This window comes from Tigriopus californicus, chromosome 1 (assembly GCF_007210705.1).
Source record: "Tigriopus californicus strain San Diego chromosome 1, Tcal_SD_v2.1, whole genome shotgun sequence".
NCBI lineage: Eukaryota > Metazoa > Arthropoda > Copepoda > Harpacticoida > Harpacticidae > Tigriopus > Tigriopus californicus.
Genome location: NC_081440.1, coordinates 2970083 through 2982946, shown reverse-complemented (window position 1 = coordinate 2982946; position 12864 = coordinate 2970083).

Here is a 12864-nt window from a genome sequence, read left to right as displayed (position 1 = left end):
ATCATATAGGTACCTTTGCTAAAATGTGCTCGAAACCCATGCTGGCTAAGAGGAAGGACTTCATGGATTGCAAGAAATTCTACAACTTTGAACTTCATGATCTCCCCAAACATTTTTGCAATGTTCGAAGTGAGAAAATGGCTTATCTTTCCCCCTTCTGAAAATTGGCACAACATGAGCTAGCTTCAGAGACGAGGGAAATTTGCCTTGATCCAAGATGCAACGCTTCTAGGAAGAGAAAACAGGAGCAAGAACCAGTGAGCATCTCATCAGAAACTGAGATGTCTTCCATCAGGGCCAGGAGAACTCGAAAGTCTTAATTCACTGATGGCCGCTAAAACATCTTGATTTGTAGCCACTATGCCATATTTTACACACCGTGTTTTGAGTGGCCTATATAATATATAATAATGCAATATAACCGCTCAACTTGACTCGGTTCGCCAATCGCAGCAGACTCAGAATTACAATAATGAGTTGTTTGCTCTTCCCCTCTTAAGTTTCTTATGCGCACTGAACAAATGATTGTCATCCTTACATTGTGTGATTTCAAGTTCTAGTCAACTATTCAATTTCTTTTAATGTTTTGTTATTTTCCATTTTTTTGTATCAATCCACATTTGAATAATGTTTATTGACCTACTTGAAAGTATTTTACCTCGTGAGTGACGTTAAAAAGAGTCGCAATAAAGAGATAATCAAATCTTGCTTCAAGTGTTCCAAGAGGCAACCAAACATCAAGGAGGTGAAGTTTGCTCTTGCACTAGCCACTCTTTCCTCGTGCGTTGAGCAAAACGAGTTTACGTCACGAAGAAATTTTGCAAGATATTGTTATAAAACATGGAACTGAAGTATTGCCTCAGTTAAACTCAGCTATCTAATTAGCATTTCAGAGGAGAGAGAAAGAATTCAATGTCCATTTGATGTTTCGGCCATTTTCCAACTGATGTGGAAAGTGGTTTAATGACCAATGAAGTGATTGCTAAATTTTGTGAACGGTGATCTATAAAAGGTAATTCAAAGACTGGCTTCTTAAGATAGCTCATTCAAACTATTGGAACAATTTTCTTTACTTCGATCAGGTGCAGTATTGTGCCAAAAATATATATTCCGCCACATTAAAGACGCTAGTCTATTTTCATGGTTACTGGGCCAAATGACGCTATGATTATCTTTTGAAAAGGTGTGCACTTCTCCTCATGTCAGTCATACTGGGTAAATTGAAGTGATATCGAATCTTGAGAAGTGGAGACATGTTAGCAGGCACACTAGAAATACCCACTACTTCCATCGAAATGCCATGGTTCTAAGTAACAAAAACCCTCAGGTAAACTTGTAAATCTACTAATATTCCAATGACAGACGTGTCGCACTGAATAATATAGCAAGAAAATATCAAAATCGAGCAAAGCATCGTCAAATTTCCTTATTAATTTCTTTTTTGGTTTGTTTTCTAACGGCTACAAGGATTGTAATCCCCAATACTATTGAAATGAAAGGTTATGTTCGTCTATCTTTTACCTTTTAAAATTTATATGATATTTAGTCTACCAACGACTTTGAGTTGACAGACCGGGCTACTCCTTGAATTTACGGTTAATCTGGAATGCTATCGAAAAAAAATGTCCAAGTCTGACTTGAAAGATGCTACCGGATCAACAAGGCCAAAGTATTCCCTTCGAATATCAGAGGGAAGCAAATTAAACAATGATGGAGCCAGAAAAAGAAGAGAGGTGGACTTCATTGTTCGAACTAGCCTGGATTCACGATTCTGATCTTGGACAAAATCCTGCCCTTGAGTCTACTAAATAAAAGAACCACTATAGGGGTTCTAAATAAAATAAAAATTAAAAGCTAATTTTCAAATATCAAAAGTGCTTTAAAAAATATTTTTCTGCAATTTTTATGCTTTTGACATTATATGACCTGTGCATGTAGCCTTCAATGTATTCAACCTTCAATGTATTTTTTGAAGAATTAATCTTTCACTTTCAGATCACATTTAACCTTGATTTTTAGTGCCTGTAGACAGGGAAAAGATTGGCTTTGATCCAATGTTACTATTAGTCCTTAGCCCTGGCAGGGACAGCTGAGCTAAAGCGGACGGAATACTCTTTTTCAAATCTTTCCCGCTAAAACAGAGAGAGGCCGACTTTTGACTTGATCAACAAACTCCTCATACTAATAAATCGGCGGATTACGATCAATGGAGATGTTAATTTTGAGTAAAAAGTGAGTGCTTCGAGATTTCAAAGTTCGTGTACCCCTTGAGTAAGACCTGGCTGGTGTCCACCACCAGTGCAGTGTCAATTTCTCTGCATTTTAAGTATGAACGCCTCCCAAGACAGATCAACTGGGGACCACGAAAGTGACATTCGAAAATGATGAACTTTTTTCGATTTATTTGGGCTGCTCAGCTTACAAATTGATGACCAAACCCATCAGGACAGTGTTGTCAGGGTGGTTGCGGTGATGGGTCCCACTATCCCAGTTCACCTCCAGACTTGGGGGGTCAAGTTTGGATTTTTGAAAGCCATACAGGTTGGTTGCCAAATTTACAATTCAGGTTACTAGACTAGCAACAATGCTAGCTTTCATTGGCCTGAACAGTCTATAGTAAAGGAGTTTGAATGTTCAGTAACCAAGTTCTCAGGGGAATTTGTGACCAGTGTCCAGCAACCAGTGTCCATGGTCATGCTCAGCTCAAATCGCTATCCAGCCCATCCAGATCCAATCCAGGAGCTCGAGCTGAACTATTCTATGTGAGTTGTTTTTGGAGGGTAGAACCACAATAACTTGCAAACAACAAAGTGAAATGATCAACGACAGGGCATCAAAGTGAGAATTTAGTTATTCCTCTAAAATGATGCCAATCATAAGTAAAGCCTGTAAGTGCCACATTGCTTTTGCCTAACTATTTGCCCTAAAAACATGCGTTTTTACTCGAAATAGAAGCCTTTAACAAGTAAACTGGTTGTAACTTAGAATTAAGAAGAAAAAAAACCATCTTTGTGTTTGAAATGATATGCTATCCTCATTGTCATCGTCATCATCTACTTGTTTCATAGACTCATATTTGTAATGATATGACGAAAAAATTTAATAATGTACTTGTAGTTCTTGATTACAGGGTAAGCAATCATACTCTTAAGTTGTTAATGCATGTTCTTACAATTTAGTTTTTAAGTAAAGGCAAGTTTAAGATCTTGATCTACATGTGCAAATTGTTATCTGAACTGTTTAAATCTGTTCTCTCTATTGGACACAATTGTCATAGAAAAAGAATGAAAGAGAGCAATATGTAATAATGTTAGTAGTAGTGAATAATACGGCATAATCCAAAAGATTGTTCATTTTTATAACAAATACTTAAAATCATTGCTTTGCCAGTGTGTCAGATAGTCATTTTAATTAGTACTCAAATAATAACTTGTAGAATAGAACGATTAAAGTAAGTTTGCAAGTTAAAAACTTAAAGCACACAGTGCTGAGCAGAAAGTTGGCCTTCCTCTGTTTTGCAGAAAAAGGAGCGTGACGTCCCCTGGCACTGTCAATCAGCGAATAATCTGAGCCCTGTTTGGAGCAATGTTTTTGTCTCAGATATTTTGGCATTAGCTTGTACATTGCGACCGTGAAGTGTAGGCATCATTGAAGGATTCTGTAAATTTGCCAACCTCGTAGTTCCTTTTCCACCAAATATTAAAAATCAAGACTTTCATTGCAAAAGATGCTGTTTTGTATATGCTCCGTTCTAGGGTTCATTCCAAAAATATCTTACCATTTCAAAACTTCTAGATAGTGCGATTAAAATGAAACAAAAAATAGTACTTATCACTCATTGACTCGATTTTATACCTTGTTCGCGTTTGAATGAGTGCCAGAACTAGATTTAAAATTTTGGATCACAAAATCAACTAACTACATCTGCGCAAATTTTCATTGTGCTTATATGAATAACCTCTCAAATACCATGGTTATTGTTCCATTTTTAGCCCATTGGTATAAGCAATATGAAGAAATATCTAGTTCAAACTATCGCTAAAGTTACCGATTCAGCTGCAGTAAAAACCCTTTTATATTACCCTTTTATATTTCTTTTTCTGCGACTCAATCACAGAGAAAGCAAGGCCAAAAGCGTGCACTGCGGGCAAGCCAGGCAGACCAGTTTTTAGAATGGATGGATTACAGCCGAAAGTTCAGATTGCAATCAATCGGTAGGAGCTGGACTGTTCCATGGTTACCGGCTCCAAAAAACAAACTCATTTTTACCCTTCTTCCCTTTCTCTTCAATGACTCAACGGAACAAATAGACAAGGTACCCTGACAACTTATGCTATGCTTGGATGAAATTAGTCAACCATTTCAACTTACTTGCTTGTTTGACCAAAACAGTTTTTGGAGATTGAGACACAGTAGTTCAACGGTACCAAAACTATCCTTAAAAAATGATTATTTTTTTTTTTTCAATTTTGTAACACAACATTTCACTTCCAACTAATTCCATTGATAATTTAGTTAACTTGATTGTGCACATCGTTTGTAAAATGGTCTTCCTCTACAGGATACGAGAGCAAATCTCAAAATTAGGGCCCCTACTTGATTTGTAACTTTTTTTACTGCAGATGCTTGATTGGAAAATGCCAATTTGGTTAATTTAAATGCATGCAGTTGGACCCTTCAAATTCCGGTTCAATTAGACATTGGTTACCCTTTCTTCAACATGATACATAAACTTCGGTAAGCATGCATAGAACACCAAAGGAAAGTCATAAAATTGTGTAAATGGGATGGAGATGGCTTTATTTTGTTCATCAAACGACTTTGGGTTATATGTTGGTAAGACTTCATACAATGTGTTCCAAGGGAATAATGATGGAGGCCAGGGACGATCCCTAAATGTATCGTTTGCATTTAAATGAGCCTTCACAACTTCCGATTGCAGGTTTAATTTTGGTCCTCTAAATGTCATCAGGCTTTTTAGAGGTAGTGAGATAGTCCTGAGTACATTAAGCTTGATATAATTCTTGCAACAGTGTGAAAAGGCCCAATAACAAGTAAGTTGATATCAATTTTTCACCAAGTGAGGGCATTTAGTTTACATAATGTTACTCTTTGGCAATTTGTAATAATGACTTTGGAAAGAAAGTTGACTTTACAGCCGATTTTTTTGAAGTTGACAAAACACAAAGCAAAGTTGTCAGAACTTGAAAAAACGTTGCGAAACGTGCAAAAAATGTGTAAATATGCATTGAATCGTTTTTTGCCCTTTTTAACCTCTTTGCTGTACTTTTACAAAATCTAGGCACCCAACTTTATATACTAAACTATCCATTGAGTTCACAAGAAACCTCTTAAGTGGGCAAGAATGAACAAATTGATAGCCAAAAACTATCTGAAGCTTCTCATTTCAATCAAAAGAATTGGGAAACAATCAATCAATATCGTTTTTAGCTACTTGCAACAAGTGCAAATCTGTTGGCAAAGGTGGAATATTGCAATTGTATAATTTGAGCAACACTATTATTGACGCCAGTTATTTCAAAAGCAAATATTGACGGCAAACAAAGTTGAGTTTTGTGGACAAAGGGAGGATAATAAGAGTATGAAAATGATATTGATTGATTTTTTTCTATCCACGGGAGTCCTGATTTAAAGCGACTAATTAAGGTTCAGTTTCCAGTGGCCAGTTTTTTAAAGCTTGTACCTCGGAGTTGTGGTCAGCGATGGCAAAAAAAAACCAGCTGGTCAAAAATGACTTTTAATAATTTCCCATCCCAGGGAATCCTCGTTGCCATCCTCGTTGGCAAAATTCGACTTTGAAGGAATTTCTGCCAATTTCTGCCACCTGGTCAAAAATGGTTTTTAATGATTTCTCATCCCTGATTGTGGTGCATTTTAACGACCGTTTTTTTGACACATTTTGTGATCACATACACCGTTCACATCACATTCTCGACCGCATTCACACATATTTAAATTGGAACCTAATCCAATTTTATACGATGTGTGAAAAAATGATTGGTAACGTCGGCATAATAGTCCAACGCAAGATTGGGCGTTACCAAACTAAGAGCATTGAAAGAGCACTTTTTTCAATCCAGCATTTTTTTGGTTTTAATTCGTTTATGAATGAGTAAAAGACAAGCACTAATAGGACCAGGTAAACAACGTTTGATAATTGTTTTACTGTCCAGTTATACGACACAAATTTTATCACATAAATTCGACGAAGCAGCGATTCACAACTCACAGCACGTGTAAATTGGATATTCTAACCTTTCACAGCCTTTCTTGAGAAGCTTTCAATACCATTTATGATGGTCAAAACAGCAGCCTTTTCTTCATCTGGACAAGGTTGCTTTCTTCAACAGGTCAACTTGTTTTCTCATCAACCTTCTCCTGTTCCTCCCTCAATGTAGAGTTTGCTTCCTCCCCAACCTCTAAATTCGTTGAAAAAGTACATTTCTCAACTCATGGTTGTCTGTGTTTCCTAAAACACCCGTGTCCAATTGACCAAAGCAACGAAAGCCTCAATAGGTAATGACGGGTTTACTGACTGTAGAAAGATTCCTCCTTGCCAAGATGAAGTCTAAACATTGTCTAGCCTCGACGCCAACTTTTCAAAAGTTGGCTACCATCATTAATACGAATAAACTAACACTCAAAAATACAAATGACAATACGGAACCAATAGGTTACGAACAAATGTACTTAAAACAGAATCCTCAAGAAACCAATTCAAGCGATAATGAATGAATGCATGTAGTTATCATTTTCAAAAAGAGCGAGATTTTTTCCTCCATCAAAGAAATTCTCATACTTTGTCCAGGACATTGGAAGAGAATCCGTTACTGTTTCAAACAGTTTTGGATCCAATTTAGACCTGAGTTCCTGGATTCTACCCAACCAAAACAAAAGTGAAGAACAAAAAAGCCAAATTTAGTCATAGGAGAGAAAATAATGATGAAGGATCTGTAAGCAATCAAGTAAAAAATCTGGGGAGGCCAGGATAAAATGGCAGATGCTGATAAAAAAGTAGCTAGAGACATTCAAATCCGTATTGGGAATATTTCTTTTTAATAGAACTGCAAAAAAGCGCAAACTGTTCTACCAAACTTCATTTTAGTTTGCTGCTGTTCTTATCGCCCAGAAATTTCGAACCAAGGTGTGACTCTCTCTGATGTTCCTTGGTTGATGTGCACGTGTAGTGTTCGTAGTGTTTGTGTGTGGGTGAATAAATGGGAATTGCCATTCATTTACTCAATTAGTGGTTTTTTTTCGTTTGTTTTTTCGCGGGCTTTTCTAACCGCTACAAGGAATGTAATCCCCGAGTACTATCAAAATGAACAGTTATAATTCATCTATTTACTATCCTTCAATCTTTATGTGATATTCGGTCTACCAATGAGTTCGAGATGGCAGAACGAGCTAGTCCTTGAATGTAGGGTTGATCTAGAATGCTCCTAAAAAAATTGTCCAAGTCTGACTTGAAAGATGCTACCGGATCAATGAGGCCTACGTTTTCCCTACGAATATTAGAGGGAAGCAAGTTAACCGATAAAGGAGCCCGAGAAAGAAGAGATGTGGACTTCATTGTTTGAAATAGCCAGGATTCTCGAGGGCTTGAAGGTGCTCTCCAAACGTACATTAAGCCTCTATGGTCACTAGAATTGCCCCTAAATCCTGGGTTGGGACAAAGCTTATGGCTGCTTTTGAAGACGAATAGTATCAGAGACCAGACCGACCTTTTTGCCGGGCTTACTCTAGAGCACGCCGGCTTTTAAGTATTGGTCTACCCTATCTTAAGAACATGATGATCTGAAAGATTACTAGTTGTCACATGGACATACTGAATCAGATCAGGGTCATTGGGAAAGACCAAGCCCAGAACATTATTTGTTCTGGTGGCTTCCCCTACATGCTGAGAGAAATTGCACAAGATAGCAAACTCCTCCAGCTTTTCGAACGACTGAGGCGTCGATTTCGACATGGGAATATACCGATTGGGACTAGTCTCCCACTCTACAACGCTAACCGGAAAATTGAAATCCCCTACAAAGAAAGCTTTCGAGCAAACTGCCTGATCCAACTCATTTCCAGTGAATTGGAGAGCTGACATAAAAGAGCTTACTGTACAAGAGAGGGGTCTATACATTGTTTCAATAGAAAGATCAAGCCCTCATATATGACAAACTAAGGCCTCTACTTCTCTATTTGACATGTGTACATGACTAATGTGCAAATCATTCCTAACATTTAGGCATAAACCCCCGTGCGGAAAAATGGGATTGTCAGGACATACCCTATCACAATGAACTAAGTTGAAACCAACTATGGGTAGTTCTTCATCTAAGACCCCTGGTTGAAGCCAGGTTTCTGTTACAGAGATGAATGAAATTTCTCTGTCAACGGCTAGTTCTCCTAAGATCTGGAGTCCTGCCCCCTACCGGCTCAAGAGCGCAAAACCAGAGACAATTGGCGTCTTACCTTCCCGTCTTTTCCTCCGGGTCGGCCAACAAGGGCGAGTCAATTTTGTAAATAAAAAAATAGGAGTGTATCAGAGCTAAAAAAAAATGCACTACCTCGGGGGCAAGTTCAGAGCCTCTGGGTTAAAAATGAATACAGATTGAATTCGAAGCATCATATGCCAATTTGATTAAACCAAACGTGATAGAGCAGAGACCATTAATTGTATTCAAACGCCTGACAATGAGAAGAAAAGATCCAGGGTATTCGAAATAAGCCTTCAAATATTATTTTTAATTGGGTCTTGGCTCATGCAGGGAAAAGGAGATCAACACTCCACGTGCTATGATGTAGACTTCCCCAATTGAGCCACGGACTTCTAGAAATATGGACTGCAAACGAGCTTCCCACTCAATCAGCCTGCTCTTGGTCATAGCCACCCTGAGCCACTTTTCAAACTAAAGTAATAAAATAAGAAACGTAGATCTCTTCACTTAAAGGTAGACAATTTTCACATCATTTACTTGTAAAGTGAATTGTTACAAATTTATGTAGTCAAAAGCTCATATAGCAGACCAAAGTTCGAATTTTATTTAGCATTTATAACATAACTTTGGCCATGTCCCCTGCTTCCCTAAGCATAGATTTGGGTTCAAATTTGGCCAAGTGCTTCTATTCAACAATATCTTGTGGCTGTTTTAAGTGCTTATTTGGAATACAATGAATGGTTTAGGAGACATACAATTTTGGCTTTTGTTTTATAAAAGTGCCTAAAAACTATGATTTGAGCGGAACTTTAAAAAAGGTAGTACCTGACATCTTGGTTTTTCATCCTACCACCCATTTGGCTCAGTAAAGAAACTACTTGCATGTATGCTTTTGTCGTAATGCCGGTTTCCAAACAGGTTGTATACATAACGTCCCTTATAAAAACATTTCTGGATACACTCCAAGCCTTCTGGATTACGTGTTCCTTGGTCAGCTGCACGTGGAAAAATGAAAACACGGCGGATTGCGCTCGCCAATTTTGTCATCCCGCGTTGATTGGGGCATTTTGCATTTCATTGTGTAACCATTTAGCCAATCTCCAAGATCCTTGCTCTTTTGGTTCATAAATCTTGTCAAAAAAGTCCAATTGACATTCAGCCTATTTTGAACCTCCTGCTTGTCGCACAAATAATCAGACAACATTAACAAGCTCCTTTGATTCTTTTTATTGCAATCTGATAAAAAATGAATTATCGTTTTCAAGGTGAAAATAACTCACAGTAATCTGTTTCTCATGGTGCTGTTGTCCCACCATCTAAGAGTCAAGCTCTGAGTTAAAGAAAGGGACTGGTTAAATCCAAAGAGGCAAGTAAGGCGCCCTGCAGAATGAAGCCAAAAAAGAAAGCAGGATGTCTGCTCTCTCTTTTTTCTCCAGGCTAGCTCTCCCTGAGGACCCTCATGTCTGGATCAGTACATAAATCTAAAAGGAAATGCATTAATTAGTCAAATGCATCAATGACAAAAACTGAATGACTGAAAAAGGTGAAGATATATGTTAGCTTAACCAATCCTTGATCAGACTGTATAAAATTAAATGCCAAATTCATTCGAAAAGATGCCAAATTTGCAATTCTAAACGAATCACTGTTCAAGAAACCGGCTCTTTCAACGGTAGATGGCAATATCTTCGCAAATTGATGACGCCAACATGACAGCCCTCATTGAATTTTGTCAATCTACAATTTGTCAAGGCCGCTGATGAAGTAGATTATGGCCTTTTTTGAATAGGTTTCGTAACATTGGGATCCAAGGCAAGGTTCGCGATTGGATGATACGTTTCATTTGTGATAGGAAGCAAAATAGTCTAGGCTGAAGGGTCGCTTAGTGAAATACATAAAGTCAAGTCAGGTGTCCCAAAGGGCTCCATTTTAGGGCCTCTCCTCTTCAGAATATTCATTGCCCTGATTCAAAAGCTTAAAATATTGCCAGTCTCTCTTCTAATGCAGACGACACGAAGTTAGTTTCCGGTAGGAACGGCCAAAATTCTTGTAGCCTTGCCTGCTGGATTTGGAATTTGGTCATTGGCGTTGGTTTCGATGAGTTATCCTGAAGTGCTAGTTGATATGATATTTGATAGAGGATTGACTCCTTTTGATGAGAAGACTCAGTTGTAATGTTGTTTGTTTTGATGTTGTGGCGAATTGTATTAGGTTGATTTTGTAAGTGACTTGGAGTTAATCCTTGTATGTTTATTTATTTGAAATAGAAACCGTTCAACCAAAAAGCGTGTAGATTGCAATCGAATCACATGCTGAACAAAGGAGATTTTACATTGCCAAGAAACGAGATCGAATCTTTACTTGGGTCCCCGAGAGGAATATGGCCTTGAAAAGAATGAAATTCCGCTCAATATCACCTTTTTGTCACCGCCATTGAATATTCCAACCGTACATAATGGAGGTAAAGGTATTGACCACGTCTATCTAATCTATCCAAGTTTTTGTCTTATATCATTCGAACGCCAAGTGGGACAAAGTGGTGGAAAACGCACTCATGGAGGAGGGCCTGCACAAGTGTCCTCTCACGATCAAGACGGAAGGTCAGTCTCAAAGCAAGGCAAAGTCGGATAACCCGAGCTCTCAGGAGCTTGAGAGGAAAGGAGTTACCTGCTGCTCTTGTCATGAGAAAGGTCACATCGCTACGGCGCGCCCAAGGAAGGAGATAAGTGTTCACAAGGTGATATCTGATGGTCAAAACCGTTCCACTGTCCAGATGGTCGTGAAAGGATGCAAAATCCAAGCTTTGGTGGACACAGAAGCCTCAGTTAGCCTGCTTCCTCAAGCCAAGTTTGAGGCAAATGAGGGAGTGGCTACCGCATTCCTTATGACCTCAAGAAGCCCACTAAAAAGGTCAGATACGCTCCGGTGCACAATGAAGGTCAATGAATGGGTGGGCGAGCATGAGTTTCATGTGGCTCGGCAACGGGCGCCGTTTTGGGCATGGACTTCTTGGCTGGCCATGGCGTGATCTTGGATACAACTTCCGGGAGCATAAACATGGAAGCCGGGCATAACTCCACCCAGGCCAATGTCTCAGAAATGCTGCATCAACCAGTCAATGACTTGAGTAATACTCCCCTTATGAAGAAGATGACCCAGAGGGAGTTATCCCAACCGCCTTAGAATACCCAAATAGCCCATTACACACTATTTGACGCTTACGGTTAAAAGGTAATGGAATCAACTAAACCTTCAAAATCCTCCCTCATTGATCAACAATTTTGGAACAATCCTGACTAGTTGACTGATTAGATTTTACTTGTACGGAAACTTTAATGGCATTATTTGGAAAACTCATTTTGAAGATTGTGCCTTTCTCCTAGGCGTTACTTGATTATACTCGTTTTGGATTACGACCTTGGAAATAACATTTTTGACATTTTAAGTTTGTAGATTTTCAGACTGTCTACTGATCATTGCACTTTTCCCTGGACCCTAGACACATTGAAATAGGAGTACAATCATGCTCTAAACTACTAAAATGTTGTTATATGAAGTCAACCATTGTTGGTTATTCAGGCTGCAATGTTATAACGAACTCCACCTGTAGCAGAAAGGTACAAATATGAGATGTTATTTGTAGTTTCTTTCTCTAATATTTTCTTGCATATTCTGGTTTTTATCTCGCATGTTCTGGGTTTTATCTCGCATGTTCTGGTTTTAATCTGTCATATTCTGGTCTTGATCTGGCATGTTTTAAGAGGCATTCTGGTATGTTCCGAGCCCAGGGACCTGGCAGAACTTATAGGAAACCCCAACGCATACAGTGGGTACAAAAATCCACGCAACTAGAATGAGCTGTGGCAGAATGGCAGGAGACAAAGGGTTGGATCCCTTTTGGGCCAACTGACAAGTGGCCTCCCTCAAGGCTATGTACTTGCCCTGGTTCTTTTTCTTGATCTTAACATTTTTTTGTGCTTTTTCAAACTGAAAAAAAATATTTTTTCGAAATTATTAGACACTGATACCCAATAAAATCGCCCTGTGCTGATGTCGATGATATTTCAAATGAATGCATAACTAAAGACGCTCATAACATGTTTTAACTAAGCTCTCTAAATGCTTTTTCTTTCGATGTTTTACGTGGATTACAGAGTTGAGGTAGCGCTATCTGTACAACATTTTCAGAGCCTTCAGATTAAAAAGTGCATGTTAGATTTGAACATTTCAGCAATAAAAATCGTCCAAAAAATTCAGGAAAGCCTCTGTTTTGAAACCAAATTTGGAATTCACTTCCACAATGAAACTCATAAAGCAACACCGCAATATTATCACAAGATTGCTTCAGGTCAGTAAGAGCCCTAAGGCTAATGCCAACCAGACAAGGTATCCAAGATTCACATTGTTTGAT